Below are 19,147 nucleotides of genomic sequence, written 5' to 3' on the forward strand. Positions count from 1 at the left end.
CCTTTTATGTTTGCTAATCATGAAGACATTTAGTTTAGATCACTTTGAAGTTTCATCAGGAAAGCTCATCTGACAGGGCTGTCATTCACAGATAGCCCGGTGTGCTGCACACAGATTTTGACAGGTACTGTCATCCGCAGGCAATCCAGTTTTTCTAAGAAAATGTTTTGCTCTTCACATTTTATGACTTTGTACAGTCACAATGCTTCATTAGATTAACTGAAATTTAGCACTAAGCAAGATTTTGAATGTTGAGAAGAGTTGTGTACAGGCATTTTGAAGTTTTTAGCAACAAATTACAGGCAAATTTTGAAGTTTCACTTGCAAAGGGCTACTTTTCCCTCCTCTGCACTCTGTTTGCTTGTCATGGATCCCACTGGCACTTTTTATGCAGTGTGTGCTCTATTCCACCACACATGCACCATGGGTGGCAGGTTTTGCATCCATCTTTTTGTGTGTTGAAGAACGCGGTTGTGGAGGTTTTTGGCATTCACAAGAGTTTTGCCATCATTGTTGCTGTTTCAAACACCATAACTAGCAGAGTGATGCCGCATAGTATAGCAGAGTGGGTAAATACATCCCACACTGTTCAATTTTGGCCCATAGCTGTGAAGAATGACGTCTAGGTGGACGCAATGAAGAGAGGTCATTGGCCTAGTTGTCTTTCAATGAATATCCAATGACCTAAGGAAGATATGGGCAGACTGCAAAAGGTGGCCCAAAGACAGAGAAGGCATGACAGCCCCAGAGGCAGGCATTATAAGAATTTGTGACATAGGGTTGTTCGAGATTAGTGGCACCTCCAAAGGTAGTCATTCAAGAGGATATTTAGATAAGGCATTTGCTCTTGAGATCAGTATGTGTTCCTTAGAATACATTGCTGAATATAGTTTAAATGTAGATTTGAAAGTATTTTGTGGGCCATTGCAAGTAGGACAACCAACTACTCACTCACCCAGCTCTCTTTCCATTCATCCTAAGATGGTTCAAAAGTGACTTCTGGAGGCATACATAGCATGCTGTATATTTAAGAGGAGGAGTCACGGCAACCCACTGAAAGAGGAGTAGACATTGCAGGATAAATTTAGCATCAGTGTTTTGGTCAAGTCTATTCAGAGTCGGTCCAATGCATCTCTTGATTCTCATGTAGGCAAATGCTTAGATGTTGGCATTGCAAAGCTTTTCTGAAGGTGGTGAATGTCTTCTCTGTCCTCTTTTAAGGCATGGGCACGTTGGTAGAGCCCTTTGGAGCACCATATCATTTTGAGTGGCCTCTTATCAGGCACACAGATAATCTAATGCTCCAAGATGTTCGCATAAATGGCTACATATTTCTGATTAGTTCTTGCACATTTTTTGAAAGAGGTCCTTGTGTGCCTAACAATGTCAATGGCAGCATGTGGTGAACAGGCTAAATTAATGTTTTCAATGAAACAAGTATGTCGTAGAAACTTGTCATTGTGAGTAATGGATTCAATTAAATGTTATTTATTGTACAAATTCCTGAAGAGGCAGCATGAAATATCATCTATTATGGGAAGTGAAAGCTAGTTGGTATTCATTTAATGATGGCAAGTCTGCCAGTTGTGATGATAGCTTTTAATTTTCCCGAGATAATATAGATGTTGACCTTCGGTGCCAAGCAGATATTTGAGTTTGCTTCTAAATCTAGAGTAGACCTTTGTGACACACTATACTTTTAAATATACAGACCCTCAATAAATTGATAATTTTGAGGGTGTTGATCATAGCCCAGACAACTAGGTTTAACGTCAACTAGAATTTGAAATCTTTGACCGCATGCTTGATTTCTTTGGTTAGGTTATGACTTACAAGGTCCATTATTTTGTCATTGATAGAATTAAGAGATGTATCTATATATGTATTTGGTCAGGAAGCAGTAGAGATTCAGCAAGGAAGGTGATACATCAGTAGTCAGTGTATTGTCTCTTGAAGTGAATAGACAAATGCATGCAATTGGTTTACTCCTGCAAGGAGGGGCAAGGAGAACAAGGCTGTCTCTGTGTGAAGCTTGTGAGAGAATCAGGCTTATATAATTTTGGTAGGAGGAAGAAGCACAGATTCAGTGAGGTGGGTGGTATGTCAATTAGTAGCCAACTCAAGAAATGAGTGGGTGAGACATGTGCCATCTGATGACACTTGGAAGGACGAACAGAAGGAACCAGTAAATCCTAAGAGCTGCTCATGGCATAGTCACCCCTGCATCATTTTAGTGGGATGAAACATAGGAAATTAGGGGGGTAGGTGATATACCACTCTGTGTTCATCTCTTAAAAATAGTTGGCCATCTGGTGATACCTTGGAGGAGGCACAAGAGTGAGAAATCACCAATGGCAGCTTTTTGGTGAGTCATGCTGGTGGGCAGGTGCTCTAGACCTCTAGGGGATGTGGTGGGTGATACATCAGTCAGTGTCTGTATTTTGAAGTGAGTAGATAAGTCACATGCAATCAGGCTACATTAGGTAAGAAGAGCAGGAGGAATAGACTGTCCCTGCAGGCTGTTTGTGGGAGAGTCATGCGTGTGTGATTTGTGAGAGAAAGTAGGTTCAGGGCGGATTGTAAAGCACTAGTTAGTGTCCATCAGTTGAAGTGAGTGGATGAGACACTTGCCATTGGGTGACCCCTGGGTGAAGAAGCAGGGAATACATGAGGCATGCTTATTGGGGAGTTCAACTCATGTGATATGTGTGGGAGATAATAGTTCACATTCAGGCAGGTGAGTGAATGACACTTTGGGAAATCCTGTCAACTGCACCCAAATGAGACACAGGAATGGGGAGCTTCTTGGGTCATTTTCACTTTTGCAACAACACTAGTATGTGTAATGAGGAAGCCAGAATTACACATGGTCAATTGAAGATGTCATCCAACTCACGTTCCACACCCATGCCACAAGTCACATTGGACTAGTTAATGAACCGGTACAAATACATACACAATTATTATACCAACACAATGAACACCGAAGGGGAACAATAGAAGAGGCTGCATTTTTAGTTCCTCCATCCAGAGGAGAATGAGGGGTACAGAACATATCTACTAAAGATCAGGGAAGAATAGCACATTGAGTAGTTGATTAGGGGGAGTAGATTGAAACTGTTAGTTCTCTTTTTCCATTGCCCCCATCAACTGATAAGTCAGACAGCAATGATGATGATGATGATGATGATGATGATAATGATGAGGTTGTTGACATGGATGTTGTCTAAGACAAAGATTATGATTATGATCTAGTAGAGTTAGACGTAAACATGTGTTGCTGCTGGAAAGCAATGAGACTGAGCAGGAAGATGAACATGACACTGCCTATTCAGAGAGTCTACTAATAATAGAAGTGTGAGCAGTCTCTGTGAGAAAGAACCTTCCTGTTGGAGATCGAAAAAAAGGCATCACATCAGAATGTGGCATCCAGGATATAACCTACGCCACCACAACAGCGTAAAATTGAGGCCAACCTGATTGTTGTTAGACCCCAAAGAAATCCACAAGTTGTGATTCACACAGAATAAACCACAACTGAATCTGGCCACTTGCACACATTGCTGGAAAGCAGTATGCCATGGAATGGGGGTAGCGGTTTGTGTTCTTTTCTAATTTGCATGAGCACTCAATTTACTGCACGAGGGAAGACAGAATTGTTCATAGGCAAATGAAGGATACGTCCAACTCTATTCCTCACCCCATCGCAAGTCACTCTGGACTAGTACATGTATAAGAACAAGTACATGGACAGGTATTTCTGCACAATGGTGAACATCCACTGACAAAAGAGGAGGTTGCATTTTTAGTTCATCCATCCATCTCTGGGGCAGAAAGTTAGGGCACAGAACGTATCTATGAAAGTTCAGGGAAGAGACATTAAGGAGATGAAAAGTGGGTGCAGATTGAAAATACCAAGTCAATGTCTCTACTGTCCCATTCACTGAAAAGTCAGACAATGACAATGATGATGATGACATCCATGATGATCCAGTAGAGTCTAGGCAGAATCATGTGTTGCTGTTGATAACCAATGCCACTGAGGAGGAAGATACCAATTAAACTACTGCTATGGAGGCTGTATTATTAATAGAAACTCTCCCCTTCACATGTGTACGGTGTCTTTAAAGAGCAGAATTATGTCAGTGATCAGAAAGCCTATCACATAACAATGTGGCATATCTGCAGGAAACTGGTATGTCAAGGGAAGACAGTAAACAACTTGAGCACTACATATTGGTGGTCCCATATGCATGAGCACATGCAAAGGAGTAGGTCAATAGATCAGGAGAGAATCCCCCACCATATTAACAGACACGCTGCATAACTCTAGCAGTCTGCAACATTGCCCCTGTAAAATATTGCACCCGCGCTTTGAAGTGGAATATCAGGCTCTACTCCCCCACACCATAGCAATATATAGCAGCAGTAATCCACATTTCGGTCAGGCCAGTGTAATGGAAGTGTTTGAGGGTGTCTAAAATATCACACAAGTCACATGAAAGACATCATCTGCTTGATGCCAACCTGGTTATAATGTTGGATATTGACCCCTTGCCTACACTTTTATTGAAAACCCTGGATCCAGAGACTTATGGGTAAAATCTATCATCAATGGGAAACGCCCAGCTACCTTTGTTCCTCTATCTATCAAGATGGTACTGAATTGTAGGATGAGGGTATCACTACAGTGGGGTTGATATTGTCATGGATATATTGACCAGTGGTTAGATCAGCGGGTGTACGCAGTTTAGCAGTGGGCAACATTGTGCATGCTCAGTTTCATGGCATGAACGATGTGGGGTTGACATCTGGAAAGTTGAGGAGGTGGAAAAGTAATGCTCAAGGCCTCATAATTTGGATTTCCTAAATTAGATGCTTCTTCTGGTCTTCCTGCTTTATTTGAACTTGAACTTACCATACAAACCACAGAATCCTGATGTGGCACAGCTGGGCCGGGAGCTGCTTTTACCCTTGAGTTGTGATCCAATTTAGATTTGAAGATAGCATTATGTGTATGCGGGTTCCTTTACAGAAGTGCTTTGCTGCAGTGCTTGCAGCATTCATTAGAGCATGAACACAGGTAGCAGGAAGAGCATGAACCGCCACAAATGTCCCCAACTACTCGAGCAATGTCAAGTTTACTTACAACTTTGGAACTATTTGTGAGCAGTGCGAGTTCAGGCAGCATCGAGGAGATGCTGTGGGACACCCTCCTCATTGAGTCAAGCATATTAGGTGCAAATGGGTAATCAACAGAAACAGACAGTAGACCATCAGCCCCACAGATCCTTGAAGCTTATTTACTGGACTCTTCACTGCTGGTAAGGGATTATTATTTGGCACAGTCTTTTTATAGCACGTAGTACATCTTGCCAGCACCACTTGGGCGAATTGCTATTGAATTGCTAAACTACCCCTGCAAGTGTGCAGCCTGAAAGAGTATTTATTGTGGCTGGGTCTGTTGTCTGTAATGGCAGGAGAATCCCTGCAGTGCCACATGTTGAACAATTGCCATCAATTCTTAGCCAACACCAGCACAGATGATGACAATAATTTGCGATCTTTTACAAGTCAGACGCCAAGGATGTTTTGTGACATGTGTGGCTGGGAAACTAATAGCTGAAGTGGTAACTGAGGGGTCCTAACAGTTCCTGATGTACAAATGCCATTGTCTATAGTGTCAGAAATGTGTTTAATCTTTCTATTGTCATGATCATTTGTTAACTGTTCTCAGGCTCTTCCATAGGGCACAGCCAACCCTAAAAGTATACAGGCTCTCTCATAGGGTTCAGCCACCCACATATGTTTGTGTTCTCTCTCACTGCTTGCAGCCACCCACTAAATACCTTAGACTGTGTTTGAGGGTGCAGCCACCGTATTAGGTTAAGGCGCTGTCCTAAGGTGCAGACACCCACTAAATATATTAGGCTCCCTCTCTGGGCTCAATACAGTTACTGGGTCTTTCAAAGGGTGCAGTCACACACTAAAGTCCTCAGAATTTCTCACAGGGCACATCCACTCACTAAAATGGTGCTCTTTAATAGGGTGAGGCTGCTTCCTACTAAAGTTCTCAAGCATTCACACAGACCATTTGCCATAGACTGATTACTCTCATACTGTTGGGGAATCTTGCAGTACTGCCAATCCCTCCACCCTGACTGCTCATTCCGCCACCCATGCACAGCCCTCTACAGGAGGGAAGAATGGTGGTGCTTCCTCATAATGTCCACCAACACTATGTGGTCTAACTTCCCCTGCTTAGCAATACCATGCAATGCAAGCCATACATTCCCGTATTGCTAATTACATGCCATGTGGTCCTGTCAAACAGTGGACCCTGCTATTGGTGTATCCTCTTAACTGATTATTAGAGCATTGCTTGCAGTAGGGCTTCTGCTGGCCACAGTGCCGGTGCCACTGGCATCAATTGGGAAGGCTGGTGGAGAAGCTTGAGTGTTGGCACATTGTGCCCATTTTTAGCATTTTGCTGCAACCTTCCCTGGATGTACTAAGATACACTTCCTCTTCATCACTGCTGGAGGGTCGTGGTGGTGGCAGGCTCACTAGTGGGGTCAGCAGAGGTTTGGAACTCATTTTAGGTCGCTGGAATACATGCTTACTAATGGCCATCGTTCCCAGGTGTGGCCCTTGCCCCTTTCATTCTGTCCCCACCTCTCCCTCTCTCCACTGCCCCCCACAATGCAGAACACCTTTGACTCCCTTGACTGTATGAGCTGTGTTGGGGTAGAAGTCACCACTCTGTTTTGCCTGTCTTCCATCCTCCACAATATTACATGCAGGGCAACCTCCTCCTCAACACCCTGTTCTACATCTCCCTCCTTCCCCACAGTAGGTCCACCAGTCCTAAGTCTGGACTGAAAAAAAGATTGATTTAGAATGACCGCTCTGTGAGAATACAGAGCGGTCATTCTATATTGAGCTGTCAGCCGCTGCTACACACAAGTGCACGCCAGGGCTGGCAGGCTGTTGGGTGAGTGTTTGTGTGTGTGAGTGTTTTTGTGAGTGTATGTGTGCAGATTTGGTGTGTGTTGTGCTTGGAAACGGAGTGGTTGAGTAAAGGAGGGAGTGTGGGGGGTAATACCCCCCGTTTAACATAAAAAAAACGGTGGGAGAGGCTGGGGGTGGGGAAGGGGTCATCTTGGGAGGACCAGGGAAGGCATATCATATTGACACATTTAAAATCCAACACAAAAATGGCTGAAACAAATCTGTCTTTTAAATGCAGTATTCTTTATGTATAAAGCTGAATGTATGTGTGTGTGTGTATGTGTGTTTGTCCAGCTATACTAATCCACACAGTTTATCCCACGTCTAACAAATATTGTGTGGATTCCTCTTTTTTTCTGGGACATAACTGTAGTCTAAGTTTGGATGCAAAAATCTTATATGGAACACATTTTTGGAATGTGGTGTATGTTTGTCCGGCTATACAAATCCACACGTTTAACACACTACTACCAAATTTTGCCTGGATTCCTCATTTGTCTGGGGCAAGGTTCTAGTTTATGTTTGGATGCAAAACATTCACTCTGTAGACACCCTCATTTACTGATGTTGACCCCGATTCACTACAGTAGGTACTAGAAGGAGGCAAAATTTGAAAAAGTGTCTAAAGCATAATGTTCGATGTGTTGGTTATTCCTTTGAAATGTATTACTACTGTATACAGTTTGAAAGTGTTTATTAAAGCATTTTGAAAGGGAATACAAATAAAAGTTTGACTTTTATCACGCCACTCCAAATATGGGAAATGGCAAGGTTACAGTTTACTTAAGTTCATTCACGAGAATAGAGTACAATCAATGAATCTTTTTTGAACATTTTCTCAAATTTGCTGAAGCCATTACGTGACTGAAAAATGCTGCACAAAAAACGAACATCACTTAGAAAACCTCCATCTGATGCAAAGCTAAAATCAATATCAAGAGCTTATGAAAAACAACAACAAAACAGCAGCACGACTTGCCAACCAGAGGACAAGACCAACATCTTCCAGGGCACATGAGACACCACTCGATCAGGACACGGGCAATGCTGGATACCCCAGCTAGTATCACATAGAACCAGGTCCACAACCTGCTCACACAATCCCACAGGCTGGATGTCCCTTAAGGCAGCATGAGGAAAACAAACAACAAATCCCAGCCACTACTAAGGCAAACAACACTGCAAATCAAACCAAGACAAGTAACTGAACAGGAATTTGGGGGGTCACAAGACATAAAACAATGCCCATACTGGCAAAGGGCACATTTGTTTGCTAGTGTTTTGTGCTTTTACCCTGGATAGGATTAAGTAAAGGAAGTGTTTTTAAACGTTGTTATGCTTTATTAGGTGAAACAAAAGGGAAGGGTGCAAAGGACAAATATATATATATATATATATATATGTTTGTTTTTATGTGGGACAACACACTAACAACAACCAGAACACTAACAAAAGGGAAACAAAGGCTGGCAGCAATAGCACATTTGAGGTATAAAAACTAGATACAAACCAATACTTGAATATAAAACTCCCTAAAACTCTGTTCAAACCAGTGAAAAAGCTCTCTGAACACTCTGCAAGTGGGGGCCTGCCATGTACACTCCTTATCTTTCATATAAGGTTAAACTTCCTGTAAGAGAATTGAGAACTTTGATTGGATGGACACACCAGATTAATCAATCCAAGTTTGTAAGTGAAAACTGAGACTCCTGACTGGACAATAAATCATTGCAAGAAACCCGGCATTGAACTGTGCAAAAATACATTCCTGCGCTCGCAACATAGGATGAATCACACCAAAAGGATTTAAATTGCCTTGGGAGAATGTAGTATTCCATGTATATTCTAATGTTTATTGTCATACACTCTTGATCCTCGCCTGCGCGCGAGCTCAAAGGCTTATAGAATGTTGGGTGTGAGAGGGAACGTTCTATAGAGGACGGTTGGCGAGAGACGGGGTGGATGAGAAGGACGCTGTGCAGGACGCCGGCTAATATTAAAGTAAATAAAGAAAGTTTATTACTTACCTTGACTCCTGCATACTTCACATCGCGACGAGGATGCTGGCGTCCTGAGGACCCATGAGGAGAAGACTGGTGTAGAGCAGCCGCTCCGAACCATTGCGCAGTGTTGCGTAGGTTAGTGCTGACAGGAAAAGTGAGAGCGGAGGGCTCCGAGTCGACGCTGAGTAGCCCGTGTTGACTTGTGCTGGTGCCTGGTGTGCAGCTGATCACATAGGGAGAGCGGATGCTCCGAACTGACGCATACGTTGAGTTGGTTTGTGCGGAGGCCTGAAAAGTGGGATGCGTCCATAATATTAGAAGAAAGGACCCGTCAGGAAGCTTGAGGTCATGTGACAGCTCAATGAGGAACTGAACAAAATGAAGAGGAGACAGTGATCCCTTCATTTTCGTCGCAGTACTTTTTGGAGATTGGAATAATAATTTTGGCAGCAGTAAATCCATAATCAGAAAATGGTGATATATAACATTTTAGATGCTAGTGTAGGAGAATTGATAGGGCCATAAGACAATTGGATAAATACTATGCTCCAGAAACTAATGTAGCCATAAATAGATACAAATTCTATACGCGGGTACAAAAAGAACATGAAAGCATTGAAGAATATGTTTCTGCATTGAGAGTGTTATCACAAACTTGCCAATTTGGCAATGGTATCACCCTTGATGAGTTAATCAGGGATCAGATCATTATTCACTCTAAGGACAATTTAGTCCAAGACAGACTGTGGATGATTGGCAATCTATCCCTACCGGAAACCATAGCGATTGCTAAACGTGTAGAACACAGTCAATTGTGCTCGAAGGAAATGAAGAGCAAGAAAGAGGAGGCTGTGCAAAGCATGCAGAAGCATAGTAGCAAAGAGATACAGGAGAAAGAAACAGAAGAACAAGGCCAGGTTAACGTACTATGGTCAAAGGACAAGGGTGGAGCAAACGTTAAAAACAAAGATAAAGTCGAGGTCAATGCAGGAAGAAATAACAAAATGAAGAACTTTGAGCAGAGAGGGAGTTCAAATCGAAGAAGGAATTGGGTAAAGTATGAACCAAGGGTTCAATACGAACAGAGATTTCAGAATGTCCAGCCGAGAGAAGGAGACAGATGCTATAATTGTGGCAGAGTGGGTCATTATGCCTATGCTAAACAGTGTCCAGCATTGGGGCAAACATGTGGAAATTGTGGCATAAGAGGTCATTTCACGGTCACATGTAGAAGGAGGAAGAAAGTATCTGCTATTATGGAAGAAGAGGAAGAGTCGGAGGAAGAGAGAGTGTTTTTGATACGTGAACCACCAACTGGAGAATTTAAATGTCCGAGTTGTGAAGTATTTTTTGATAATTGGAAACTTAAAGTGAAGGTTGACAGTTGTTCACCTTGGACGATTATTACCAAGAAAACATGGAGGAAAATTAGAGACACGTGGTCTCAAAAGTAAGATGGAGATGTCAGACATACCAAATCCTGGTGGGTTTGAAGGATCCAAAATCAAGATGATTGGATGGTTTTCGTGTATTGTTCAGTTTAAAGACAGACGGTCTCAAGTGAAGGTGTTCGTAGTGGAAAAGGGTGTGAATGTACTGGGTTGGAGAGACCAAGCTGGACTGAGGATCAGACTGGATCCATGTGAAGAAGGACAAATCCTAGTAGTAAACGGGAGCCAAGTGCAAGGTAATGAGAATGTTAGAGAAAAGGAAGTGGAGAAATTAAAATTGGGTTTGCTTAAAAACTTTGCGCACAGGATTCGTCTCAAGAAGGGAGCAATACCTGTTAAACACACAAAATCCAGGCCAATTCCTTTTGCCATTGCTGATAAGGTTGAGCAAGAACTTGCATCATTGGAGTCTGAAGGAGTAATAGAAAAAATTGAATCATCTGAATGGGTGAGCCCCATTGTGGTTGCATTGAAGAAAAGTGGCAAGATCAGAATTTGCGTAGACTTGAGAGACGTCAACAAGAATATCATAACTGACATTTTTCCACTCCCGATCATATCTGAAATGTTGAATCGTATCGGTAATGCTGATGTGTTTTCTACATTAGATCTTTCGAGTGCTTACCATCAAATCTCTTTGACAGAGGATTGTAGGGACATTACAGCATTTATAACGCCACACGGGCTGTTTAGGCATAGACGTATGCCGTTTGGATTAGCGTGTGCGGCAGCAGTATTTCAAAGAATTATGATTCATGTGCTGAAAGGTTTAAGTGGAACACTGGTATATCAGGATGATATAATTGTATTTGGTAAGGGATTTGAGGAACATGATGGGAGGTTGAAAGAAGTGTTGAAGAGATTGCAAAAAGTCAGGTTGAAAGTTGAGAAAAGCAAATGCAAATTTGGGTTGGGAGAAGTGGAATATTTAGGGCATACTGTGAATGGTAAAGGTTATAAGCCCAAAAGAGTTGCTATGAAAGCAATCAGAGAGTCACCAAATCCTAACAATAAAGACGGATTAAGATCGTTTCTAGGGTTATGCAAATATTACAACAGGTTTGTAAAAAATTTTGCGAGTATAGCAGAACCATTGAGAAAGTTGTTAAAAAAGGATGCAAAATTTACATGGAGTGCTGAATGTAATAAGGAGGTTGAATGCATAAAAGGAGAAATTTGTGACTCTTTGGAATTGGGAGGATTCGAGTTTGGAAGTTGATGAAGATTACGGTGGATGCCAGCGGGAGTGGTATAGGAGCAGTTTTAGCACAAATAAATGAAGAGGCATATGAGAAGGTGATCAGTCATGCTTCTAGAGCTATTTCGGAAACAGAAAGCAGATATTCTGTGATTGAAAAGGAATTATTAGCCTGTTCGTGGGCGGTGAATTACTTTAGGAAATATTTGTGGGGAAGCAAATTTGCAATTCAGACAGATCACAAGCCTTTAATGCAAGTTCTTACAGTGAAAGGAATGTGTAAAGCTTCTCCCAGGTTAGCCAGGCTTAGTCTGAAATTACAGGATTACTATTTTTCAGTGAAATATGTGCCAGGGAAAAGGAATATCGTTGCTGATTATTTATCTAGATTGCCATTAAAGAGTGATGAAGCAAGTGTGGATCTGGATGAAGAGATGGTGGCGGTCATTATTGAGGTTACGTCAAAGGAAATGTGGATTGAAGAATTAAGTAAAGATGATGAATTACAAGAGATAAGAAGATACACTGAATCAGGGTGGCCAGAAAAAAGAGAGATTAGCGAAAGTTGTAGAAGATATTGGGAGGTTAAGGATGAATTATCCATGGAAGATGGATTTTAAGTGAGGGGAGACAAGTTGATTCCCCCACGTAAGTTTTGGAGTGAGCTTATTGAGAAAGCACACCGAGGTCATACTGGTATTACTGGCACTAAGAACAATGTGCGTTTGAAATACTGGCGGCCAGGAATGGATCTCATGATTGAGAGGTTTATTGGAAATTGTTGGCCATGTCAGAACAGTGACAAGAGTTGCAGGATAGTGAAATCTAAGCCGATGTGTATTGACAAAGGTGATGCACCATGGGAGATGGTAGGAATTGATATCATTGGACCATATGTGAAGTTAATTGGGGAGAAGAAATTCTTATTGGTTTTGTTTGATTACTATTCAGGATGGGTGGAAGTTAAAGCAGTGAGAAAAGTTGATACTGATGAGGTAATAAAATTCATAATGCAAATCTGCAGAAGGGAAGGATTTCCCAAAATAATAGTGAGTGAAAATGGAGTCCAGTTCAGAAGTGGAGAAATGAGAGAATTTGCCAAGAGATCAGGTAGTGAATGGAGATTTTCGTCATTGTATCACCCACAAACCAATGGGTTAGTGGAAGGTTATAACCGTGTAATTGTAGAGGCAGTGGAGTTAGCTTTAAGTAACAACATGCCGGTGGACGAGGTTGTTAAGGAGAGAGTATGGAGCACCAGGATGTCTGTTAAAAGAGGAATGAAGGTTTCTCCTTTTGAATTAATGAGGGGAAGAGCTCCAAATACTTTGCTTAATCCTGTTTGGGTTAATAGTAGGAGAAGTGTAAACACAGGATTACGTAATTCTGACGAAAACTTAATTAGGAGTAGTATGATTCCAGGAAAGACTATGTCTTCTGAAAAGTTTAAGTTGAGAATATCATCAGGAGATTTTGTGCGAATCAAGCTTGAACGAAATGTTAAGAAAGGTGACTCTAAATACAGCAGTCCTGTCAAGGTGTTACAAGTGTTCAGGAGAGCAGTTAGAGTTGCGGGAGGATCAGTATGGAATTTGGACAGGGTTAGTAAATGGATGCGGAGTGGTGAGAATGAAAGAATGAAACAGGTTAGATTCGAGAGAAGAGATTTATTTGGTGATGATCATATTCAATATGGATTAGAAAATGTGAATATGAACGGTAACGTGTTGAGAAACGTTGAAGATGTTAACACTCAACAAGCTGTGGTAGCTTTTGATAATAGGAGTGTGCGTAGTTCTAGGGAAAAGAGGTTACCGTTTTGGTCCAGAGATTATGTCATGCAGAGCTAAGTAATTTCAGTATACAAGTTTGTGGGATGTTTTTACCCATGCATACAAGCCCTACCATAGAACTGTGCATTACTGGCATGGAAAACATCCTGATGGCCAGAACTCCCCAGGGAGTGCACAGGGAAAAAACATGAAGAATAGGCTGCCACCCTTTTTTTGCCTATGTTGTGAGCACAGGAGGGCACTGCCTAAAACCACCATTGGGCTACACACACAGTAGCCTGAAACCATTGGGAATGGCAATGCTGATTGCCAAAAAAAGCAACTCAGAACTGTGGGGAATTCATTTTCTTAATCCCAAAAATGGTTGCATTATCAGTACTCACCACTATCAGAAAGCCGGCGTTTTAAAACCACCAGACTTTTGTGTAAAACTGAACAAATGAAACAAAACCAGACCAAGGAAAGACTTGCTAAGAGGTGGATACAATGTAAAACTATATTTTGAAATGACTTGAAGGAAGTAATTATTTAATGTATATGTAAAAATTGTAAGTGATTTAAACTGGGAACAAAAAGTGACATTTAGCTGAAACCTGGCTTAATGAAACTGGATTCCGCCTGACAACTACCCCCGACAGGAGTTGAAACCTGCTCAGCCACTCTTACCCTTGCCAAAAGGAGTTGTCACCTCTCTGATTAGATTAGGGGTGGAGCAGCTGGGGACTACAGGGAGTTGAACAAAGGCCTGTCCTGGACTCAGGCAATTGTTATATTGGGGGCGTCGTAAAATAGCTTCCTCTTGGGAGAAACTGGGGGGCAGCTGTGCCTCTGTGAACAAGCTGGTTTGGGGGAAGTGGATAAACCAGTTATTCCACTCTGTGATGGGGAAACCACACCCCTTTTTGACCAGGGCATAATTTTAAAAAGATAGATAACTCATAGTGCGGACTTGTCAGAATTATATAATTAATATCATTATTTTTGTGATCTTTCTGTGAACATTTTGAGAGGCGTTAGGACCCTGTGGTGTATTCTGGGGGTTTGCTAGCGGAAAATAGGGTCTCACTCCAAATGTATACATGTTAAAAATCGGACACTTTATCATCTGTAACCCATATCCCTGGTGCACATTTGTGTAAAATCTGGAAAGGTTTAGAGGTCGTTATCTGGATGAAAAAGGGAGAATTCTGTCATCAGTGGACACGCCATCGTACAAAGACAGGGATCGGATGGTTTGGTGCTACAGAAAATATGTTAACTGGACCTATAATATTAGAAAAATGGTGCATAGATAAATATGTATTTGGGTCAGAAATAGATTTGTGTGCAATCTGACAAGGGGAGGTTCCTCTGACCATAAAACCTACAACATCACTCTGACTCACATTTCCTTCCCCCAATCAAGGGAGAGAGGAGGAATTGGCCAATGATAAGTGAGAGGGGCAGGTTTAGTTATGACCAACGCACACACCCACTTTCCAAAACACATAAAAAGAGACTGCTGGGACAGATAGAGACATTCAATTCCATTTGCTGCGGAGCATGCTGATAGATGACTTCACATCCAGAGATCCAGACTTCAAATCCATCAATCTCCAGAACCTGTAGCAGAAATTAACTCCAGAATTTGTAGCAGAGAGGCCTTAATCCACCAGCTGAATCCTCTTCAGAAGGCCTCAAAACTAACCAAACTATTCAACAGCCGGGCGAGCTGTTTGAAGTTTTGCTGAGAATTTTTGCAAGAACCTGTAGCAGTACCCAGAAAGCAGTGTTACATCTAGAATCCAGAGAGGCTAGAACAGCAGAGCAGAGCTGACCCAGATCGCTGTGAGCAGAACCGGTGCCTGATTGACCCGCCGAGCAGACAGAACCGCAGCCGGACGTGTTGACCAGATCCGTGACGAGGCCTAGTTCAAATTGATATTGTGAGTACCTAGCAGAACTGTGCAGAACCAATCTCTTAGTTAAAATAATCTAATCCAAACTATTTTAACCTAAGTAGAACTGCCTCCTAGAAATCGTGTCATCTGTCATTTTTAAAGCTGCACAACTGTCACCTGTCAATTCTGCAGCTGCAAGCTGTCACCTGTCATTTCGAGTTTTACTTTAAATCCGAAAATCTACCTTTATTAAATCGTCCGTATCTCTGGAACCGTTTGGGCTAGCAACGAGATTTAACTTTCCCCTGAAAGCTTAGAATCTATGTTTTCCAACAAGCCTACTCCTTATACTTTCACGATTTACACACTCGCGAAATTTACCGCAATTTGCGATTTTGGCTCAATTTCTCAACTTGTCAAAATAGCTGCTCCATTCTTTCTTTTGTTAAAATCCGTTGCAACTTGGTAATAACTCATAGAGCATTGCCAAAGTGAGCCTGAACTAATACCAACACGCATCTTCCACTCACCCTGAATCTCTAGAGGGAATTAAAATCAGTTGGCACATTTTCCCATCCATTGCCATCGCATTTAAAAAGCATTTTGGGCCTGTGTTTCAAACTCCTACCTGTTTCCTCTAAGCTTGCTGGGGGGAACTGAATTTCGTATTGTATTTGATTGCATTCCTGAGAACTGTGTGCTCCTCTTTCCATCTCCTTCCATTTCTTACATTGCATAGGGGAGGGGGGTGAATTGCCAGAGAAAAAGTGATTATTTTATCTTTTGCTAAAATCATATCAAGTATTTCTGTACTGCATTTTATTCCTCATTGCTTTTCCCTTGAAATCATAAAAGTATTTTTGCTACTTTATCCATCCTATACTAACTCCTAATTGATTGTAAAGAAGTGTGCTAGTGCCAGATTACCCATTGTTGATCAACATCATATGTCTAAGTGTACTATCAGATATTAATTTATTATAAAAGTGTGATATATATATATATATATAGTTTAATTTTTCAAATAAACCTTTTAATTTGCAAAACAAACCTACTTCTTGGCTCAGTGGGGTCAGGGGGATTCTAAGAGGGGGGTGTTATACAAGGGTGGTCATCCAGAGTACTGAAGTAGACATAAAAATCCATTAATAAGGGTTTTCCTCAGCATCCCAGACTAGGCATTGACTTGGCTGTAGTGTTGATTGAATATCGCTTACAGGTTGTTGGTAAAAGAGTTCTATATTGTGTTAATCTCTTAAATGTATTAATTGGAGCAGTTTATGTTTTTTCCTTTTTTTTTTGCACAAATGTGTTATGTTATGAAATGTTTTGATTTATTATACCTAGCACACATGTGTTTACATTTTTATAAGGTAGAACTTTTCTCTTACTCAATTTTGTAAGGGGGGGATGATGTAGTATTCCATGTATATTCTAATGTTTATTGTCATGCACTCTTGATCCTCGCCTGCGCGCAAGCTCAAAGGCTTATAGAATGTTGGGTGTGAGAGGGAACGTTCTATAGAGGACTGTTGGCGAGAGACGGGGTGGATGAGAAGGACGCTGTGCGGGAAGCCGGCTAATATTAAAGTAAATAAAGAAAGTTTATTACTTACCTTGACTCCTGCATACTTCAGAGAAGTTTTCGGGAAGTTCATCCAGGCTTACTTTACTAATTGAGTAGTAGTACGTTGAAGTCCTCTGCTAAGAAGAGTACTTTAAAGTCATCCTTGTGAATCTACTACTCTTAACATTTTAGAACTATTCACGTGAAGCAACGTGTTTGTTAGGTGTTTTAATGTCTAATTGTTGCAAAGTATGTAATTGGAAGATTATTTTTTATAGTACCACTTTATTGTTGTTTTGCTCTTTGTGTACATGATTGTTTGTTTTTTAAGTATTTTAAGTATTTGCACTTGTGTTTTTAGTGGAAGTAATGTATGAACATAACCTCTAGAATAATGTAATACATTATTTTGGAAATAAAGCATAAATTTATGAATAATTCATATGTGAAGTAATAATTGAATTGAATTAGGTATACATCTATCCCATAAACAAATCAGTGTTAGATTATATTACTTTACTCCATTGGCTAACTTTGAAACACAAATTACACTGGGCTTTTTATTTTAAAACTATTTGTTCTTACTTCAGCCAAATTATCCTGGTTCTCTTTTGAGCTGTTAAGAAAAACAAATTCCTTCTGTATTTGTGATCAGACCATTTGTATTAAAGTCCTGGAGCAATAAAAGCCAAAGCTCTCAAGCAGGTAATTTCAGTTGCAGTGGCATGATTCGAGAACTCTGTTTATTGAGTTGTACGTCTCACTCATACACTAAAAATGTTTGATCTCAGTTGACAACATTCCTTTCCCCCCAAATAGTGGCTTCCTCTTAACCAATATAATTTAGATTTGTTCTTGAATTTTCATATTGATCATATCATTGTATTGTTCTATTTAGCGTATTTCATTTTTAAACATTCAATTCTCCGAACCCTCCAGACAGGGCTCATGATCTATATTCTATGTTCAATATATGCAGTCAATAACATTAACAAAACTAGGAAAGGTGATAAAAGAAAAGATGCATTATTCAAATAATACCATGTCTGGAGCACCCTTTACTTCTCTGTCTTAAAATGTCTCCCTGTATGCTGATCCAACCCTCTCCACAGGACAGAGTAATTTCTAGATTGTTCAACCATGTCTATCAATAGACAAGCAAAGGACAGCTTACTAAGCTTCATTCTGTCTATATATGTATCATTGCAAAGCCTGTATCAAGGAGCCAAGGGAAACATATGGAAGCTGCTTCATCCCTGAATATAAGCATGTCTGATTATGCAACCCTTTCAACAGACTGTTAACCACCTTGGAAGCCCTGCCAATGGCAGATCAACTCCTCTCCCTCTCTCGCCAGTCTATCTATTGTTAATCATTGACATACTCTCTTTATATCAAGCTACTGCCCTTACAATATGCAACGAAGAAGGAGGCGTATAGTGCTTCACTGAGGGGTAGAGGGAAGCTGGTACAGGAATGTTACCATATGAAATAGATGGTCTCATTCCAACATTGCCAGTATCCTGGTAGTCGAGTCACCAGGATACTGGCAAATGTAGTTACTGTTTCCGGGACCCAGTTTGACGGTATTGCTGCCAGATTACGGGTGCTGGAGGGACGGTGTTAATCCCCATTCATTGAGTCCCACAGTACTCCATGAGGGGGTTTGTCGTCATTATAATGACGACTTGTTTTGCCGGTGGGGCACCTGCTTTACCTCCAGATTTTAGCTAGAGTTAAGACAGGTGCCCAACTGGCAAAGCCATAGTCAGCCGGTCTGGTAAAGTGCCGGTATCCATGAAGGCCAGCAATTTTTTACCAGACCGCCTAACTTATAAAGAGAAGCATAGTATGGAAAAATGCAGGGAACAGTCCATTAACAACATCTGACATTTTGCGAATTAGATTGGATTTGTTTGATTCATTCTCTGCCTTCTTAAAGTTAGATGAACAGTTCTTAGGTATTAAATCAGTTCAATGTCCTCAAAGTGGGTTATCCAATAAATTATTTATTCTCAAAGGGTCAACCGAAATGTTTTTTGACCTGAGTCGTCCTGAAGACTGACAAAGAAATCATAGTACCATACATAAATTAATATAAGGATGATGTGCAAGTGCAGGTGCACAGAACAAAAAAGTGTTGAGTCCCATGAAGGTTCCAAGTATATAAAATAGTTACATAGAACATATATCCACATATTTGTTGTTTAGTTTAGTATAGTATAGTTTATTTGCTTATATAGC

This window comes from Ambystoma mexicanum, chromosome 6q (genome assembly GCF_040938575.1).
Source record: "Ambystoma mexicanum isolate Mex_15411 chromosome 6q, UKY_AmexF1_1, whole genome shotgun sequence".
NCBI classification, from domain to species: domain Eukaryota; kingdom Metazoa; phylum Chordata; class Amphibia; order Caudata; family Ambystomatidae; genus Ambystoma; species Ambystoma mexicanum.